Source organism: Triturus cristatus, chromosome 7, assembly GCF_964204655.1.
Source record: "Triturus cristatus chromosome 7, aTriCri1.1, whole genome shotgun sequence".
Lineage (NCBI taxonomy): Eukaryota > Metazoa > Chordata > Amphibia > Caudata > Salamandridae > Triturus > Triturus cristatus.
In genome coordinates this window covers 1,859,189,824-1,859,210,338 of record NC_140590.1, presented here as the reverse complement: position 1 = coordinate 1,859,210,338, position 20,515 = coordinate 1,859,189,824, and positions in this window count along the sequence as shown.

The following is a 20,515-nucleotide window of genomic DNA, read 5'->3' as shown; positions in this document are numbered from 1 at the left end:
CGGCTCCCGAACACTGAACCACCTGGGCCTGCTGAGTGACTCGCGGCCTCTTGCTATTGAACCATCTGAGCCCTGCGGACGAGGTCGCGGCTCCCGAACACTGAACCACCTAGGCCTGCTGAGCGACTCGCGGCCCCCAGCATTGAACCATCTGAGCCTGCTGACGGAATCGCGGCTCCTGAACTCCGACCACCTGTGCCTGCTGAGAGACTCGCGCCGCTCCCCTTGAGGACGACTCGATAAGAGATCGCCCAGAGACCCGACACCCTCCAGCTCGAGGATTGTGAGCTTCCGCAGGGTATTTCGCAGAGACACTATCTTGAAAGACTGTCCCGCTACCCCCATTCCCCACGACTGAATTGTGGTACGTTGTGCCACTGCTGTACTATTTGCCTTTTGGGTCATAAAGATCCCTGAAATCATCGATAAAAGAACTTATCATCCTACAAAGAATACGTGTGGTGTCCCTCTGTTCACAGTGCAGCTCAGGGTGTGCGCGCCTGGTTCGGCTTACTTGGGAGAGGTGGGTCAAAGGGGTGGGCAAGACGTGTTCGAACCCCCTTCCGGCGGACGCCTTTCCAACAAGATTTGACTAGTTCAAATAGTCTTTTGGGTCGGTTCTTGGCTAGATCTAGCTGATTTTTGAAAAAGTTTGCTTTTGAGAGTCTGATCTTTCTATAGTACGAGTTCCTGGTGGAGCGGAGCAGATTGAGATGAGCCATGGAGGGCGAAGACCTCCAGCGCCTTTCGGCTAATCTCAGGGTTCGTCTGTCCTCATTGAGTCTGCCATCATACCAGGGTTTCGAGTCTTTTGTGGACATCCTTTTCAGTTGTAGAGGTGCGGTTGTATCTAAGATCGAGGAAATGGAGTTAAGGTAGTGTTGTGTCAAAGCTTGAACATCCGTTAGGCCTTCCGGGGGGAGCAGGATGTTGACGCTGGCGGATGTGGAAAGGTCTGTGTGGGGCTTTTTCAGAATCCTCTTCCATATTTTAGGTCACGCAGGTTGTACTGAGCGTAATTTGACTGATTCCTTGATGAAGAAGGTGATGGCATGGTGATCGGACCAGTCACAGGGGAGGATTGTGCTAAGCTGTATAGCTTCTGGTTTGGCCATAACCAGGTCAAGGGTTGAACCCTTGACATGAGTGGGGCTCTTGCAGATTTGGGTGAGGTCAAGGGCGGAGAGGAATGTTTTGAGGCTATTTACTGCCGGGTCGTTAGTGTCGTTCCAATGCAGATTGAAATCGCCAAGGTATATTTGGGTGTTGTGTTGACCAGTGTGAGTGGTCACAATATCCATAAATTGCTCGATGAAGGTGATGTTATCTCCTGGCGGGTGGTAGAATATGGGCACTGAACAGATTGGTTTGTTATTACTTGTGACCTCTAGGCGAAGGTATTCACAGGAGGATAGATCCAGAGAGAGTGAGCTGTTCACTGAAAGAGTGGTCCGGTGAATGCAGGCGATGCCGCCTCCTGGTATATCGGGTCTATCTAATCTGGTGATGTCATGATCGGGGGAACCAGAATGTCTAGGATCGGCGTGGAGGACTCATTTAGCCATGTTTCAGTTAGGAATAGGAGGTCGGGGTCATGAGTGAGTATTAGGTCCGCTATGTCAGCTGCGTGTTTTGAGGCTGATCTGCAGTTTAGTAGAATGCATTTGAGACGCGGCTTTGTGGTGGAGGGAGGATCGAGTGTTAATGGAACTAGGAGCAGATTCTCCAGGGTTACCCCTCTGTTGTTGTGGGTAGGGCCTCTATGTGTCGTGTGATGTATGGTTTCAATTTGGGAGGGTTTAATCATATTGAGCGGTTTAGTCAGATTGGACGAGTCAGCAGTGGATTGGCAGGGTTTGGAGGGGTCGTAAGAAAGAATTAGGGAATGTATGTCCTTAGCAGTTAGAGTATTTATCCTGCGGCACGGTAGGGTATTGGAATTGTGGTTGGGTACTGTTCTCCATCTTAGGGATGGATATTTAGGGGATCGTGGATGCCTCTGGTGTTGGAGAGTGGGGGTGTTGCTGTGATGGTTCAAGGTCTTATCTTCGGCATATCGTCTAATCATGTGTTGTTGCTCGATCAAGTTCCGTAACTTTTGGAGGTCATCCTTGATGATTTGTAGTGAGAGAAGGATTACATCAATTCTAGGGTCTGATGTAGGAGGCATGTTACTTGTTTGGTCTAGGGGGAGGGTAAGGGTGGATGGGTTTGTGGTGTAGATTGGAGGGTGGCAGAGATCTGAGGCTGCGAGGCGGGGTCTAAAGGTAGGGCTGTCGTGGGGAAGGGGAGGGGAGAGTAGCCAAATTGGGAGGGGGGGAGGTATGTGCCGGAGGGGTGTGCTTCGAGAATAGCGTTATGGATGGGATAGGGTTGTAGATGGGAGGGTTGCATTGATCTGAGACTTCGTAGTGTGATCTAGCTATAAGGCTGTCCGGGGAGGAGGAGGGTGCCATAGCCAAAGGGGGAGAGGTGTGTGTCAGAGGGCTGTCTCCTGGCATTGGGGTGGGGGTATAGAGGGATAGGTTCGTAGGAACATGCCTTGGGGGTGTTATCGGCGTGGACATGGGGGGGCGTGTTCGGCCTGGGCATGGGGGGAGTTAAGGAAATAGGGGTGTCTGTGGCAGGGGGAGAGGGATTGTGTTGACTTAATCTTCCCTTTTCTTACATGTCAGTCACCCCTAAGGTAGGCCCAAGGTACCCCTGTGGGCAGGGTGCAGTGTATGGGAAAGGTAGGACATGCCCTGGTGTGTGTAGCATGTCCTGAGTGAATTACTGCCAATTTCGTTTTTCACTGTTGAAAGGCTACCTGTTCCCATAGGATAGAATGGGGAGTATGTTTATAACATCTTATAAATATAACTGGCCCTGGGAACTAGGTTGAAAAATAAAGTTTAGGACGCCTGGACTCAGAATCTAAAGATGCATCTTTTAGTGAAGGTGATCTTTACATTGTGTTTGAAAATACCACTTTTAGAAAGTACATATTTTCTTGCTCCACCACCCAGTGTGCCTCTGCTAGGATGTGTATTGACTGTCTGGCTTTGGAGTGACAGGGGCTGGGGAGGAGAAGTGGCTCCAGAGAGTCTAGATGGGTCAGGGATGGGCTGAATAGACCTGGGCTGCATTTAGAGTAGTGGGAGGAGTTGTCACTAGCACCTGAATAGGCCCGGTCTGCATTTAGAGTGGTGAGAGGAGATTTCCATTGTACCTGAATAGGCCCTGTCTTCGCCTCCTGATTGGAAGCTGGGCCAGAGAGGGCAGAACTGGTTCTGGTTGGGCACAGACACTCGCTGCCTGAGAGGACAAAGGATTTCGGGCTTTAAAAAAATGGAGTTCAAACCCCTGAACTTTAGAACTCTTTTGGACTACGGAGACTGTCAAGAAGAAGAGCTGGAGAAGCTGTGAGGAGGATCTACAACTTTGCTGAGTGCTTGGCTGTGTTGGCCTGCAGTGGCTGCTGCTTTTGTCTTGGACAGTGAAAGGACTGGACTGAACTTTCTACAACTTCTTTCTTTGAGCATCTCCAAGGGCTTGAGGTAGAGCGTGCCCCCTGTTCAAGTATTCTCAGGAAAAGCAAAGACTTCATGTTCTTCTGCCCTCAGCACTGGGGACTGTATGTTTTGTGCTGCAACAGAAGAAAAAGCAGCCCGACGCAGTCTACGACGCCGCTGCCGACTCATGTCCAAAGGCACCACCGCAATGCCTCACCATGACCCTGGTCTCACCGATGCCTGCTGACGCTGCCACTGAGCCGCTGCTCGCACCCCGACCTGTGGACACTGCATTCCGCATCCCCTCGCTTTATGATGACGCCTCAGTATCTCCGCCGATGCCGCTCAATGCCAAAATTAACGCCCCAGCTTGCACCGTGGTTCTAGGGCACCGCTCGTAAAGTTACACAATTCACCGCCCTCATCCCGCACCGCAGCCTTGGCCTGCCGGCGCCATCGACTCCAGTTTTTTCAGTCGACTACAGTGCTTCAGAAACGATGGCGCCACTGCTTGCACCCTGACCTGCCAGCACCGCAACGAGAACCACATCACTTCGCACCGCTACCCTGGTCTCACCGACTACACCCTCTGACGTCACCACCGAGCAGCTACTCGCACCACGACCTGAGGGCATCGCACGCCGCACCACTGCACTTCGCACCGCAGCACCCGACGCCTGCCTATGCCAGTGCTCCATACTTCAACCGCGAGGAGTTCGATCTGCAACACGTGTGACTTCAAGGGCCCGACGACTCCTGCCCCGACCTCCAGAACAGACGCCTGCAGACACCGTGCTTTCGAAAGCTCAACGAAGAGGTTGCCGATGCCCTGCATCTCTAAAGGTACTGTTTTGCGGGTCTTCCCGACACCGTAGCTGGCCCGCGAAGCCGCGTTCAGCCAGAACTGTTTGGATTTGTTGTTCACAACGCCATGATAGCCCCAAACAGAGATACCAACTTCAAGGACCTATTTTTCAAGTTTATTCTGATAACTGAAGATTTCTGAATACTGTATTGTGGATTTCTATCATTTTGGGTCTTAAGTTTATAAAAATATTGGATATTTTTCTAAACTGACATGGTGCCCTTTTGTAGTGCTTACACTGTATTACTGTTGGCTATGTGCAAATGCTTTACACACTGCCTCCAAGATAAGCCTGACTGCTCGTCCCAAGCTACCAAGGGGGTGAGCAGGGGTTATTTTAGGAGTGTAACTCCCTTATCCTGACTAGGAAGAAGGGTCCCTACTTGGACAAAGGTGCAAGCCCTTGCCAACTAGAGACCCCCATTTCTAACATTGGTTGTTAGCGGTGAGAATAGGACTTGTGTTTGCACTTGACTTACAGTGATTGGTGTGCACTACTACCATATCGCAGACCCTTACGTGCCACATACTGGTTCTTTTTTTTTGGCCTATTTTTGAGTTGCTTTTGAGGAGGATAGGTTGGAATCCTACAATGTGAAAGAGTTGAAAGCGATTTGCAAAAACCTAAAAGTCCAGGTCAGAGGCCTCACTAGGAAGGAGGAGCTACAAACGGGGTTGAGGGCCTGGGTAGAAGCCAGAAATACCAGTGGGCAATCTGGAGATCTCAGTGGAGAGGCGGCGGAGCCTACTCCTAGGGTGGATGTGCTTTGGGGAGCAGGGGAACCCTCCAGACCAGGCAGTAGTGGCCTGTCCCCAGAGGAGCTCAAGGACAGGCGGGAAGCAAGGAAGTTCAAATTGGAGAAACTCAGGATAGAAAATGAGAGTGAAGAGAAAAGAATAGCCATGGAAGAAAGGAAGATGATCTTAGATCATGAGAGAAGTCTTAAGGAGCTGGAACTAAGGAGTAGGCCCAGCTCAGATGGTGGCAGCAATTCATCAGTGCAGGCAGACAGAATTGTGCACATCCCCAAGAATGTAGGCAAGGATTTCAAGAAGGGAGTTGACATACAGAGGTGGTTCCAAGGGTACGGGTCTTCCATTCACATGAATGGTGTCCCTGAAAGGATTTGGGGGGCAGGGGTTGTGGCCACTCTTTCCAGAGGACGCAAGGGATACCCTGATAGCTTTGGGTAAGGGGCAGAACCTCACCTAGGCTGACATGAAGGACGCTCTCCTCACTAGGTATGGTCTCACTCCTGAAAAGTACAGGGATCAGTTTAGGTCCAAGAAGACTGATGCCAACATTTGTTTGGAATGTGTAGATTCGTTTTGCAGGTCACTGGATGGCTGGGTGAAAGGCAGTAATTAGACAGATTATCAGGGGCTCTACAATTTGATTGCATGGGAGCAATTGTCTGGTCTATGTTTTGCAGATCTGCGCCAGCACCTGGTCGATAGTAACCTGACTATAGGAAGCTTGCTAAGGAGGCAGACCGTTGGGTGAGTACCTGGGTCCACAAGAAAACGTTTGGGGGAGACTCAGCCAAAGGTGGGCAGGGTCCCCAGCAGAAAAGTGGGGGGGGGGACAAGGGTAAAGCACAAGAGTTCTCTACAGGGCCACAAACTAACACCCAGGGTAAAGGTTCCCATCCCCCAGGATATAAGAAAGCAGTGGTCTCTTCAGGAAAGCCTGCTGAGACCGGCCCCCGTAAGTGTTTTGCATGTGATCAGGTGGGTCACTTGAAAGGGAACCCCAAGTGTCCCAAGAGGACACAGCCACCCACTGGTGGGCAGGCCAAGGTGTTGGCTAGTGTAGCGCTTGGGGAGGAGAGGTGAGGAGGGGTGCCCACAGGAGGTTGGGGATCCTGCAGAAATGACCCTCGTCTCACTAGGGGACAGTGAGATGGTCCCAAGAAACTATGTGCCTCCCTAACACAAAGAAATACAGCACCTGGGTGACCATCAATGGGAAAAGGGTAGAGGCTCTCAGAGATACTGGAGCCAGTGTGACCTCAGTCACCATTGTTGTCCCCTTAACAGAGCTGACTTCCAGGAAGTAGCCCAAGCAGGTGATCTCCTGTCAGAAGGCTTTTGATGCCCTGAAGCCCGCCATGTGCATTGTGACCGTGCTCAAGGCACCCGACTTCTCCAAGGAATTTGTCGTGCAGACGGATGCTTCAGAGCATGGAGTGGGAGCGGTGCTCTCACATCTGAACGAAGAGGGCCTAGACCAGCCTGCAGTCTTCCTTAGCAGGGGACTACTCCCCAGGGAACAGAGGTGAAGTGCCATAGAAAGGGAAGCTTTTGCTGTGGTCTGGGCACTGAAGAAGCTGAGGCCCTACCTGTTTGGGACTCACTTCCGGTTTCAAACAGACCACAGGCCCCTGAGATGGTTGATGCAAATGAGGGGTGAGAATCCAAAACTGTTAAGGTGGTCCATCTCCCTACAGGGAATGGACTTCACGGTGGAACACCGCCCTGGCATAGAACATGCCAACGCAGATGGTCTGTCCAGGTTCTTAAGCCTTAGTGGAGAGAACTCCCAGGAGGTCAGGTAGTTCTCCCTACTTTCAGCTGGAGGAGACATGTGTTAGACTTGGCATCTTTTGGCGTGTTTCCCCTGAGTTTTGCTTTCTGACCTCCCGGTTTGGACTCTGTTTTTGCTGGATTAGTATCTCTGTGCACTTTCTCACTGCTGATCAGTGTTAAAGTTTAAGTGCTCCTGTGGTAAATTGTGTTATGGATTGGTGCTTCCATGATTGGCGTATTTGATTTACGTGTCAGTCCCTAGTAAAGTGCACTGAGTGTGCCAGGCCCTGTAAATCAAATGCTGTTATTGGGCTGCAGCACTGGATTGTGCCATCCATCGAAACAGCCTGTAAATGTACCTCTGGCCTGCCATTGCAGAGCCTGTGTGCAGTCTGAGACTGCCATGTCGACTTGGCAAGTGTACCCACTTGCCAGGCCTTCTCTTCTCTTCTCTTTTCTAACATATCAGTCACCCCTAAGGTAGGCCCAAGGTACCCCTGTGGGCAGCATGCAGTGTATGGGAAAGGTAGTAAATGCCCTGGTGTGTGTGGCATGTCCCGATAGTGAATTACTTCCAATTTCGTTTTTCGCTATTGCAAGGCTACCTGTTCCCATAGGACAGAATGGGGAGTTTGTTTATAACATCTTATAAACATAACTGGCCCTGGGAACTAGGTATAAAAATAAAGTTTAGTACGCCTGGACTCAGAATCTTAAGATGCATCTTTTAGTGAAGGTGATTTTTACATTCTGTGTTTGAAAATACCACTTTTAGAAAGTAGGTATTTTCTTGCTCAGCCATCCAGTGTGACTCTGCTAGGATGTGTATTGACTGTCTGCCTTTGGGATGACAGGGGCTGGGGAGGAGCCGTGGCTCCAGAGTGTCTAGGTGGGTCAGGGATGGGGTGAATAGACCTGGGCTCAATTCAGAGTAGTGGGAGGAGTTGTCTCTAGCACCTGAATAGACCCGGTCTGCATTTAGAGTGGTGGGAGGAGATTTCCATTGCACCTGAATAGGCCTTGTCTGCCTTGGACAATGCTGTCTCCGCCTCCTGCTGGGAAGCTGGGCCAGAGAGGGCAGAACTGGTTCTGGCTGGGCACAGACACTCTCTGCCTGAGAGAACAAAAGATTTTGGACTATAAAAAGTGGAGCCCAAACCCCTGAACCTTAAAACTCTTTTGGACCAAGAAGACTGCCAGGAAGAAGAGCTGGAGAAGCGGAGGAGGATCTACCACTTTGCTGAGTGCTTTGCTGTGTTGGCCTGCAGTGGCTGCTTTTGTCTTGAGCAGTGATAGGACTGGAGTGAACTTTCTACAACTTCTTTCTTTGAGTATTTCCAAGGGCTTGAGTTAGAGCTTGCTCCCTGTTCAAGAAGTCTCAGGAACAGCAAAGACTTCAAGTTTTTCTGCCCTCTGCACTGGACACTGTATGTTTTGTGCTGCAACAGAAGAATAAGCAACCAACTCCGTGTCCTAAAGGCACCGCAGAGGGCACCGCCACAATGCGACCCTGGTCTCACCGACGACACCTGCTGACGTCGCCACGAGCCGCTGCTCGCACCGCAATCTGTGGGCACCGCACTCCGCATCGCCTCGCTTTACGACACCGCCTCGGTATCCCCGCCGCCACTGCTCCCTGCCTCTGCTTGCACAGTGGTTCGAGGGCACCGCTCGTAAAGTTACTGTCCTGTTCCCCACAAGTTATACCTTTTTCTTGCAGAGAGATCTCGCAGAGATGACATGAGCTATCGCCCCCGTCCCCACCTTACCCCAATCGAGACTTGAAAATAAAGATAAAGATGGGATTGGGGAAGGAAGCTAAAGATGGCAGGCCGATGTCCGGAAGACCAGTAGAGGACGTCCCTCTGTTCGGAATAACCGTGGACACCAACTAGACAGGGAGACAAGGGAATACCTATTACAATCAATACAGACAAACCCTCTTTCGGTCACTAGCATACACTCATGCGGAAAGCAGCGGTTACCTTATAACTGGACATCATATGTTCTGAAGCCATCAATCGCATGAACAGAATAGCGCTCCTGCGCAATGTACAACAAAGTAACTAGCGCTCCTGCGAAATGTACAACAAAGTAACTAGCGCTCCTGTGCAATTAAAGAAGAACCCAAAAACAAGCACTCCAGCGCGGTGCAGAGAAACCCAAAAACAAGCGCTCCAGCGCGGGATGGCTAAAGCAAAAGGTAAACACAAACAAGCGCTCCAGCGCGGTGTGGCTTTATCAAAAATAGTAAATACAAAACAAGCGCTCCAGCGCGATGTGGGCAAAGGGAAAGTTTCCTGTGTAACCAGGCGCCTACTGACTGGCCCCCCCAGGGAACGTAGCTATCTCCACAATGCTTTAAGAGGCACTACCAGTGCGCACGCACAGGCAGAGAGCGAGATCCAGAAGGGTGTTAGCACGAGCTGCAAGCCAAAGCCAAAGGCACAAGGAATAATGGGCAGCGCTCCTGCGCGGCCCCGAATACCTGATAATGCGTCCTGCAGGCGAAGAAGGCGTCTGTTTAGGTACGGACGTCAATACGAAGCGCCGAGCCGGTGGGAACCTCTGAGGTTATGCGGATTCCCCCGGAAGCGCTGAGTGACATTGCGGCAGTTCCAGCAATGGAGACTGAACCGCTAACCGCCAGCAACACGGAAGTGAGGAGACTCGCTTCCGCATGAGTAATGGTTCAAGCGCGCACACAGACACACCAGGTGATCGGGGAAGGGTAGCCTCCTACCGAACCATGACAGTTACATGACGCACCGCCCTCATCCCGCACCGCAGCCTTGGCCTACCGACGCCGGCGACTCCAGTTCGTCAATCGACAACAGCGATTCAGCAACGACGACGCCGCTGCTTGCACCGTGACCTGCCAGCACTGCAATGAGCACCGCATCACTTCGCACCCCGACCCTGGTCTCACTGACGACGCCATCTGACTCCGCCACCGAGCGACTGTTTGCACCACGACCTGAGGGCATCGCACACCACACTGCTGCACTTCGCACCACAGCACCCGATGCCTGCCGACTCCAGCGCTCCTGACTTCAACCGCAAGGAGTTCGATCTGCAATGCGTGTGACTTCAAGGGCCCGATGACTCCTTCACCGACCTCCGGAACCGACACCTGCAGAAGCCGTCCTTTCGGAAGCTCAATGAAGAGATCGCCGATGCCCTACATTTCTAAAAGTCCTGTTTTGCGGGACACCGTAGCTGGCCCGCAACGACCCGGTCAGCCAGAACTGTTTGGATTTGTTGTTCACAACGCCGTGATAGCCCCAGACAGAGCTACCAACTGCAAGGAACTGTTTTTCAAGTTTATTTTGATAACTGAAGATTTCTGAATACTGTATTGTGGATTTTTATCGTTTTTGGTCTTGTCTTAAGTATTTCAAAATATTTGGTATTTTTCTAAACTGGTGTGGTGTCCTTTTGTAGTGCTTACACTGTATTACTGTTGGTTATGTGCAAACGCTTTATGTGCAAACGCTTTACACACTGCCTGTAAGATTAACCTGACTGCTCTTGCCAAGCTACCAAGGGGGTGAGCAGAGGTTATCTTAGGAGTGTAACTCCCTTATCCTGACTAGGAAGAAGGGTCCCTACTTGGACAAAGGTGCACGCCCTTGCCAACTAGAGACCCCCATTTCTAACACTGGGTGACACAAGCTCCTGCCCGGGGTGACACAAGCTCCTGCCTGGGGGTGACATAAGCTCCTGCCTGGGGGTGACACAAGCTCCTGCCCAGGGTGACACAAGCTCCTTCTTGCCCGGAGTGACACAAGTTCCTGCCCGGAGTGACACAAGCTCCTGCCCGGGGGTGACACAAGTTCCTGCCCGGAGTGACACAAGCTCCTGCCCGGGGGTGACACAAGCTCCTGCCCGGGGGTGACACAAGCTCCTGCCCGGAGTGACACAAGCTCCAGCCCGGGGGTGACGCAGTGCAAGTAGTGCGTCGAGCGAAGTATGGCAGTTCCATGCAGGCATAAGCCGCCTTGGATGATATACTGTCGCGGGCTGACCGCCGGTCCATCTTTGTTCCAGTGATTCACGATCAGTAAAAATGTCGTGAAACACTCACCATAGTCCTTGTAGTGAAGTGATCACACCCCAAATATTTGGATGGGGAACTGAAGTGTTGTCACTGAAGGGTACAGTGTCATATAGGGATGGGTTATTCTATCAGGATCCTGTCCTGTAGAGCCGCTGGCCTGAATTTGACCCGAATATGTTGTGTCAATAACGTTATGAGCCAGTAGTGAAGCAACAGGAAAGTTTAATGCTGCCAGGATTCTGTGGCCTAACAGAAGGGCAGCTGCTGTCTAACTGCCTCCGCCAGAGCACCACAGAAGACAGAATTTGGAACACACCTAAGCCTATAACAGAGCACAGAGATTTCGCATCCCTGAAAGGTTTAAATAAAAATGCTGCTTGCGCACAGCATGTGCTCTGCAACCCTTGCTGCAGACCTGACTGGTTCATCACAACCGACATTCTCAAGAATTGTAGTATCGAGTGCACTGGCGTGTGGGCTGGGCAACGCGACTGGTGGAGGCGAAGCCTCTGGGACCTCACCACCAATGTCCTGGCTGATGGAACTGCAGATCTATTTCTGATGGCTCCCAGAGCAGTAAGGGCTCAGATCTGCTAACAGACTCAAGTCAAGGACTGGGGGATGGTACAAATGCTAAAAGAAGCACTACAGCCAATGCTCTAAGAAAATATAAATGAAAGCATCCAGAATGGTACCACAGAGTGCAGATGTTTGTGGGCTGCCGGGGGACACGAGGCAGCATTCTGTCCCTCCGGGTAACTTGTTAAACAGCAGACATCATCTTGGTTGCAATGTTTCTCCATATAAGATTGTTCTGTGTGAGCCACTGTGTGCAGGTTTAGTTCATTCCTCACTTGTAGATCGGACGTTTGCTCTAGTCTCTTTTCTGTTGGGACAAATACTTATCCTATAATCAGGGGAAAAGTGCACAAGGTAAAGGACAACAGATGTCATTAAACATAAAGTGCAACACAAACAGTGTCATGCTTAAATCCCCCCAAAGGGATCACAAGCAACAACAGACCGGTTTTTGCTTGCTTAGGTCTCATCAGTGGGGCGCAGCTTGATTCCAGTGACGCAGGGAGCACCGGACCCATGCTTGGGCATTCCCGTCACACTTCAACTGCACCAAAGGGATCACAAGCAACAACAGACCGGTTTTTGCTTGCTTAGGTCTCATCAGTGGGGCGCAGCTTGATTCCAGTGACGCAGGGAGCACCGGACCCATGCTTGGGCATTCCCGTCACACTTAGGGCGTCAACTGCACCAACAACAACGTCATGTTTAGAATTGTTGAATTAATCTCAGCCACTGGCCATCGCTCGAGCCGCATTCCACGTCATCATATTTTATTTTAATTTTTTTAAAGCAAAAACAGACAAGTGACCCTGCAAGGCTTATTTGTATTTGAGGCAAACACATATTCTTGGTTTTAAAACAATGAAAGCATGCACACTTTGTCTCCATACATGAATAACCTCTGTTAACAAAATAATCAAACTCCAAGCTTGAGACTGACTTTCTTCTGTCAGAGACCTCATACAATAGATTCAAATGTAGGTTATGATTCATTTTACATCAGTGATAACAGCTACCAAGTGTTTTACTCTATCGAATGTTTCTATTCCTTCCTTTTTCAAAGCTGTTAGGGACCCAGCATGTTAATGAGAATTACAGAAATACCAAATATTTGCTAATATTTTTGAAGCCATAGTTTCATACCGTTAATTTCACAATATCTTAAATTCCGGATTTTGTTTTAAAAAGTACTACACTGTACTTTGTAACCAAAGACATTTATAAGGGCTTTTGGGGAGGATGCAAATCAGGAGAGTGAAAGTACAACGCAGCATTTCCTTGAAATAATCTGTGCATTGTCTTTATGTTCGGAATTATAATATATCCTCTTCCATGACACTTGCAGATCTTCATTTGAAGGGTTTTGTTGCAATGAAAATAAATTGTATGAACACTGGTTGAAGTGAGTGTAATGTTCGTCATTTCAGATTTCAGAATGGGGGTAACTTCAAGTCCTTTTTGAAAGGCAATCCATGCTAAGCGGAGTCTGTACCTTGTTGCAGTTGTCTGTGATGACCTTTATTCCATATTAGCCAATTGTGGTTACATATTAATCGTCTGCGAACCTTTGCATGTGGTCAAGATGCTGTTAGCCAGTGGACCCACACAACCTGTCAGAAGCTATCCATGTGAACAAACTGAAGACAAGGAAGAAGTAGAGGTTTTTGATTTAACAATCAAAAGAGTCCATAGTGTGAACAGCCATGCTGTTTTTAATGATTCCTGAATTTTATATAAATGTTCGTTTCTGGTTGATGTGTGGATTCGTTCACGGTATAGAAAGTCTGAGAGTTTATCTTTGCCAAATATGTGCACAGGACGGAGCTGAAGCCTGTGTGGCTTTTCAGGTGTTATATTTATTTCAGAATAAAACTTTTCGAACAATCGATAAGTGATAACTGCTGATGTGTTGGGGTACACTGGTGATTTTCAAGCCCAGCCTTTGATTTAAACCTCTTCGGACACTTGGTGCAAGTGTAGGGCTTTAATCCTTTGTGGGTTCTCAGGTGTAGTACAAGATCTGACTTCCGAATAAAGTTCTTTTCACATTCTGTACATTGAAATGGCCTCACTCCAGAGTGAATTCTCATGTGCCGTAAAAGGGTTGCTTTCACAGTGAAACTCCACTCACACTCAGTGCACTGATACGGCCTTGTTCCTGCGTGTATACGTTGGTGATTTAAAAGACTTGACTTCTGAGTAAAGCGTTTCTCACAACTAGCGCACTGAAAGGGCTTGACGCCAGTGTGGATTCTTTGGTGATTTATAAGGCTTGCCTTTTGTGAAAAACATTTCTCACACTCATTGCAGTGAAAGGGCCTTTCGTCTGTGTGTATTCTTTGGTGACTTAGAAGATTTCCCTTTTGAGTAAAGCTTTTTTCACACTCATTGCAGTGAAAAGGCCTCGCTCCTGTGTGGATTCGTTGGTGATTTATGAGGTTTGATTTCTGAGTAAAGCTTTTCTCACACTCACTGCAATGGTAGACTCTTGCTCTAATGTGCACTCGTTTGTGGTTCACAAGATGTGGCAAGTCACTGGGGCTCGTTTCACAGGCACCCCTCACCCTGACGTGCATTCGCTGGTGATCGTCAAGATCGGACTTTTTAGCAAAGCTCTTGTCCTGCTCAGGGCAAGAGAAGGCTTGAGCACTTTTCTGGGTTCCTTGACGGTTTTTTATGAGAAGCTTCTTTGTAAATGTCTTCTTCCGAGCTCTCTCTTTCACACTTCCTGTCTGTGATTGGTTTGCTGCAGAATGAAAAGAAAAGTTAAAGGATATTAGAAAACTTCCCAACAATTAAGCATCAAATTGTTATACATCAAAGTCTGACTGCCCAGGACAGGAACTTGTTCTATGTTATTATGAGAGGAGCTTGCCATGCCCCCCCTTGAGCGACAAACATCAGGAATACCTGTTGTGCAGGTGGAATAGTTTATTCCTGCATAGAGAAAATCCCGGGAATCCCAGTGGTAGACATGAGTCACTCAGCATAGTGACTGACTGTTGACATACAGTTATGAGATTTGGGAGTTTCCCCCAGCAAAGCAAACAGAAGTGTCAGGGTGTACAGTGCTAGACATGTCCATCAGCTGTGTGGTAGGTTGGTTTGCAGAATTTCTAATACTAATGTTTCAGTTAGTTTAGTGAATCACAAATGAAATCCCAAGGAATTCTGAAAGTCAAGCCGGCCTGTGAGGTTTGGGTATCAGGTGTTTCAACCGTTGGCAAGGGTTCAGCATTCAGTGATGCCAAACACTTGTGTAATAGGTTATGTTATGTTAAAAAAACTTGTGATGCGCAACGTATACCTGGAGGTGTCTTGGCTCTAGGTAAGCATCAATCAGTCAAGTTAATGATCGGTGTCAGGCTATCGGAGGGTCATTTATTGACTACAAAGAGTTTGTTGTTCCATACTGACCCCTGCCATTCATAGGGTCGATTTGTAATCCCTGGGGGTAACTGTGCCATCCCAAGCGGTTCTTTCATTTGAACAGTGTCATTGCTTCATTATGTAGCTTCAGAGCCATCAGAAATAAAAGCACTTTTGTTCTCCAGGCCCAACCTCTGTAAACCATTAACACTCATTTAACAAACGTGCACAGTTACTTCTGTGATATAAGCAGTTGTTCTGCTGTGTATGCTGGCTTCTACTGAGTGGAGGCTGTTTGAAACCCCTATAATGTTCACGAAACAGCCAGTATTGACTGTCCATAAACAGAGGTCCCCAGTGATGAACCCTCTATGACCTACATCAGTGGTTCTCAATCTTTTGACTTCTGTGGACCTCACAAAATCATCACTGGAATCCGGGGACCCCCGCATAATTATTGCTGAATTCCGGGGAACCCCACTGAAACATTATTGGAATACGCACTGTGAGTGCGTATTTCAATAAGTCAAAATTGTTGGCACATGGGGACCCCGCCGTAAGCAATTTCGATACAGTCAGTCATTAAACAAATACTCAAATGATGAAATGTTTTATTTCATTCACAAACACATATATTTTTTTTTAATTTTAATGGGAAGGTTGGAGTTTTTCTAAATTCAACTCCGGTCATCCCTCATCCATACTATATTCCGTTCGATGCACCTGCCCTGCTCCCACGAACCGCTCTGAGGATACAACTTACTTTTTAGCCTCCATTTTCAAATTCCTTCACATTTACAGACCCTTTTTAAAATTTCACCTTTACATTTTGCTTCTTTATTCCTGTAAACTTTACTAATCTGTCAGTGTTCTTGTACTTTCGAAGCAGCTGCGGAACTCCAGAGTCGGCGTCACAGACCCCCGGGGGTCCCCGGACCACAGGTTAAGACCCGCTGCTTTACAGAGGTTCAGGATGTCACACATGGAGCGAAGATATCACCCAACTTAAATTAAGCCACACACAAGGGGAAATGTAAGAGATCTTGTTCCATTAAAAATGCTGGCAGTGGGCGCAGCAGCTGTGACGAACTAAGCCCTGGTGCATGTTTTTTATAACAGGCCCAGTATCCATCTGAGCAGATGCCACTGCCCCCCTGCAGCTCCGGATACGACTGATGAACCTATAAGCAGTCGGCCCATTAGAGGTTCATTGTCAGCTTGCAGGTGGCACGTCCGAGACGGCTATGACAGATGGGCAGTCACTGTTTCTGCCATTTTATTGTACCAACTGAGTAGATCTCGATTTCAGTGCCCTTTGGCAACATCCTGCATCTGCCTGTTTTATGTGCCCACTGAACAAGCTGTTCCTCACTGTCAAAATATTCCTATCAAATGTGTACTACTCAGATAATGCTAGCGGCAGATATAACTATTTCTTAAAGGCTCTCGTTCATGTATGTTCCTAAAATGCAGGAAATCTTGACAGACCAAGAGTGGTCCTCCACACATCATTCTAAATGTGTCAGTATCTAACGGGAACAGTGGCACTTCACAGCGATCATTGGACTGTTTGCCAAAATGACAGCGACAGATCAAGACATCACTGCTGTAGTGAGGCCCCTTGTACACAGTACCCAGGCTGGACTCTGCTGTATAAAGAGGTCGCTTCTTTATTGATTAGGATAGGTTGAGGAAACACCAGATTTGGGTACAGATCATATCAACCTCACAGCAGGACAATGGGGCTTCCATGCTCACCCTCTGGTTTCAACTAATGTAACTGTTTTAACATCACACCAAGAGACATTTCCACGCGTTCGATGGGTTTGTGCCCTCACTATCATATGGGTTTGTAGGGTAATCCTAGTCTCCGTATAGAGCGTGGTAGGTACAAGGAGTAGAGTACTCTGTGGAGTGGTCTTTTCTTCGAAAAATAATTGTGAAAATTAAAGCACAGCCGACACGTGTTTCGCCCAAAGGCAAAATCGAGCTGCTGCACGGAAATCGGGCCGCAGTCTTTTCACTTTGCGCATCCCGCTAGAATCAGCCTGCCTAACCTGCCCACCTTAATCGACTGTATACCTGACAAGGGATAATCTGCCTTGAGAGAGCCCTGGCCTGCTGGCTCCTTGGGCGAAACATGTGTCGGCTGTGCTTTACTTTTCACGACTATTTTTCGCATAAAGAAGAAAAGACCATCCAACAGGGTGCTCCACTCCTTGTACCTACCACGCGCTATACAGAATCTAGGATTACCCTGCAACACCATATGATAGTGAGGGCACAAACCCACTGAACACGTGAAAATTTACCTCATACTAGGTGGTTTCTGGGTGAAACCGCCAGATTGGCATGTGCCACAGCCCTAATTTGGGTCATGACAAAGTTGGTATGAACCCTGGTAGCACCCATCAACGGAAAACGCCACACACCAAGAGATGTAACAATATTCCATGCTTTGTTGTGGTGCAGGAACACAAAAACAAAGAGAATGCAAAGTACAACACGCCTGCGTCCTGTGCACATACAACTGTGACAAAACATAAGATCCTGGACTAGGTATGAGTGCTGAAACATGTCGCAAGAGTCAGGAATCAATGTGGAACATGCAGAACCCTCTATAAAGATTACAACTATCAAGATGTCATCGAATCGCATCAACAATACATGACACGCACGGTAACAAGGATACATGTATGAGGGACATTACGAGGTGATACCATTGCCACGTAGAATATTATAGCTCCAAGAGGACACTGACTGTCGCTGGTGGGCCTGACTCCCTTGATTTACACATTCTTCACCCCCTACGTGTGCGGTATTTACATAGTGTAAATCTAGCCCCAGAATGCAGTGCTGTACTGTACAGTGGTCCCAGACAAACAGAGTCAGAGTGTGATTGGATGTAAAGCTGCTTTCTTTTTGTGTTCAAATAGTTGCTTTTGAAAGAGGAAAAGGCATACAATCAGACATGCATGCGAGACAAACAAAATGTATGCGCTAGAGGATGCTTATGAGAGAACAATTGAGTTCACGTCGTATTTGATACGGCAAAGAGTCTAAAAGCCAAGCAGATGGGCAATGGCACAACGGAGGGTTGTGTCCACGGTGTAACTAACACGGCACATGTGTTCAAGAGCACAAAATGATCCGTAAATTGTTTGAGTCTAAGTCGAGCTGCCGTTCAGTACCAAGTAGTATGGCATTATTTGTATCACCTATATTTCAAAAGTCGCCAGTAAAAAGGAGAAACAGGAAAGTATGGGAGGAGGGATGGGTGAGGGTGTAAGTCGGGATGTCTGCTTCATGACCCCAGTGTTAACCTTTAAGCGTCAGGCCCAGTGGCGGGGTAAGTCATAGGATGCTGTGAGCCTAATTCCATGTACCTATCCAGGGACCGCCAAACCATGTTAGAGATTAGTGGTGCGGAGTGCCTACCTGAAAGTGTCCTGTGAGCCTCACGGAGATATGACACCCAAGCCCACCAGGTGTGGTAGGACAGGTGTTGGGAATACGTCCACTCTGTAAGGAAGATTTGAGCTGCAATGGTTAAGAGTGAGTCAGGCAGAGCAGCATCTGTAGAGTCTAAGTGCAGCGGAGATGGTGAAGCCCAGGGACCCATCATTACCATAGAGAAGGGCAGGGCTATGGGTGTGTTAAGGATTGCTGACACGTGTCTGTATTGATGTGCAGTATGAGTTTAATAGGTGGCACCCAAAAAACATGTGTTGGTGTGTTCCAGGTTCAAGATTACAGTTCCAGCATTTGTCATGATCTCATAATTTTGGTTTATGTAGGTGATCTGGTATCCAATGTAAAAGATTTGTTGTAAAGAAATTTGACTGAATGAGAGATGGGCAATTTTGTTGCACAGGCGAGGTTTGCCAATCATGTGCCAGGAGTCAGGTGTAATATGCTCAAACGCCCCTTTGTCAAAATGTTTGGTCCATTCAGTACAGATAATTGATTCTTTAGGGGTACTATGCCTATGTGCTGAATTCCGATTGAAGGCAGGGTCCAGAGAGAGATTAACATCTCCCCCTACCGCCATGGCCAGCACAGAAAAAGACCGCCGGGTAATATGTTGACCATGGGAGGTGGGAAACACCAGTTGTAATCACAGCCATCCACAAGTGGGATATTCATAGAGAGAATAATCAACCAAGATTGATATCCAAACCGTAAACCATTATAGAATCATCAATGTGTAGAAAGGAGTATCATAAACAAATAATCCTCAATGACTATGGGATCTATTCTAAACATTACATACATAAAACACATTCCAAGTATGTTCCTATCCAAGTTATGTCCCAAACATAGACATACATTTTGAGAGAAAAATACCATACAAATATGACCATATCCAAGTGGAAATAGAGGCAATCAATACCAAATAAACATAAGCATAGATGTGGATTCTGAACATATATCCTGCATTGAGATTGAATCACAAATTTGATTAGTTAAGCAAGTTGCAAAGCTAGTACTAGTGAATACAATCACATCAACATGACTGGAGCAGTATAACAAGGATATGTGTATGAGGGACATTACGAAGTGATACCATTGCTGCGTTGAATGTGATCGCTCTAAGAGGACACGGAATGTCGCAGGTGGGCCTCACTCGCTTGATTTACACATTCTTCTCCCCTACGCGTGTGTTATTTACATGGGGCAACCCTAGCCAAAAGGCACTGATGTGCTGTACAGTGGTCCAAGGCAAACACAGTCAGAGAGTGATTGTAGGCAAAGCTGTTTTCATAGATCAAAAGTGGTCTTTTTTGCCATCATGATGGAGCATTCTTTCAAAGAGTTATTTCCTCAGCTTTTTTCTAACTCTACACCTGTTAGCATGTGTTCATTTTCAAAAAGACTGTGGTGCTCATTGACCCTGAGAGTAGCCAGTGATGGATGGCTAGCGCGATTTTCAGTGGTTGATCTAAAGGTCCTGAGTGTAAGCCTATTGATGTGTCTGGTTAAGGTGGTCGTCAGCGGGTCTTCAATGGGTACACACCAATGCTGTGTATGTGTGGGGGGGTTTGATTTGGGGAGCATGAACTAGACAGGTGGTTCTGCATCACAAACCTCCACTCCCTCCCCCCAAGGAAAGTTAGTGAAAGGAGAAGGATGGACATGGACGGTTTGAGTCACTGAAGACTCGGTGCCGTCTGGCCAGGCTCTCAGCCACTCGACTGTAAATAGTCCTGCTATTCCACTGTGTAGGGGCAACACCCATGGTTAGACTCCTTCCTCACTGCTAAAGGCTTGGTTGTGCTGGTCTCAAATGTTGAATATTTGTCGGATCACAACCTGTTGTGTCTGTCTGCTGCCTGGGACCAACCCCTTATGTACCTACCCTCTTTGCGATACCCGGTCTTGGCGCTGCAGAAAGCTCAAGGGACCTTTTGCAGTATTCCAGGGAGAAGGAGGGCTCTTTTGGGAACATGTTCTGAATGGGAGGCCTTTAAGGCTGTGGTCTGGGGAGCCTGCATAAAGATCATCAGTGGTGCTCTGGAATAACTGCTGAAGGACCTTAGTCTCTTGGATAATTATGAGCAAGACATGAAACTAATGAGCCATGACCCCACTAATTGACAAACAACTTTGGGAAAAAAG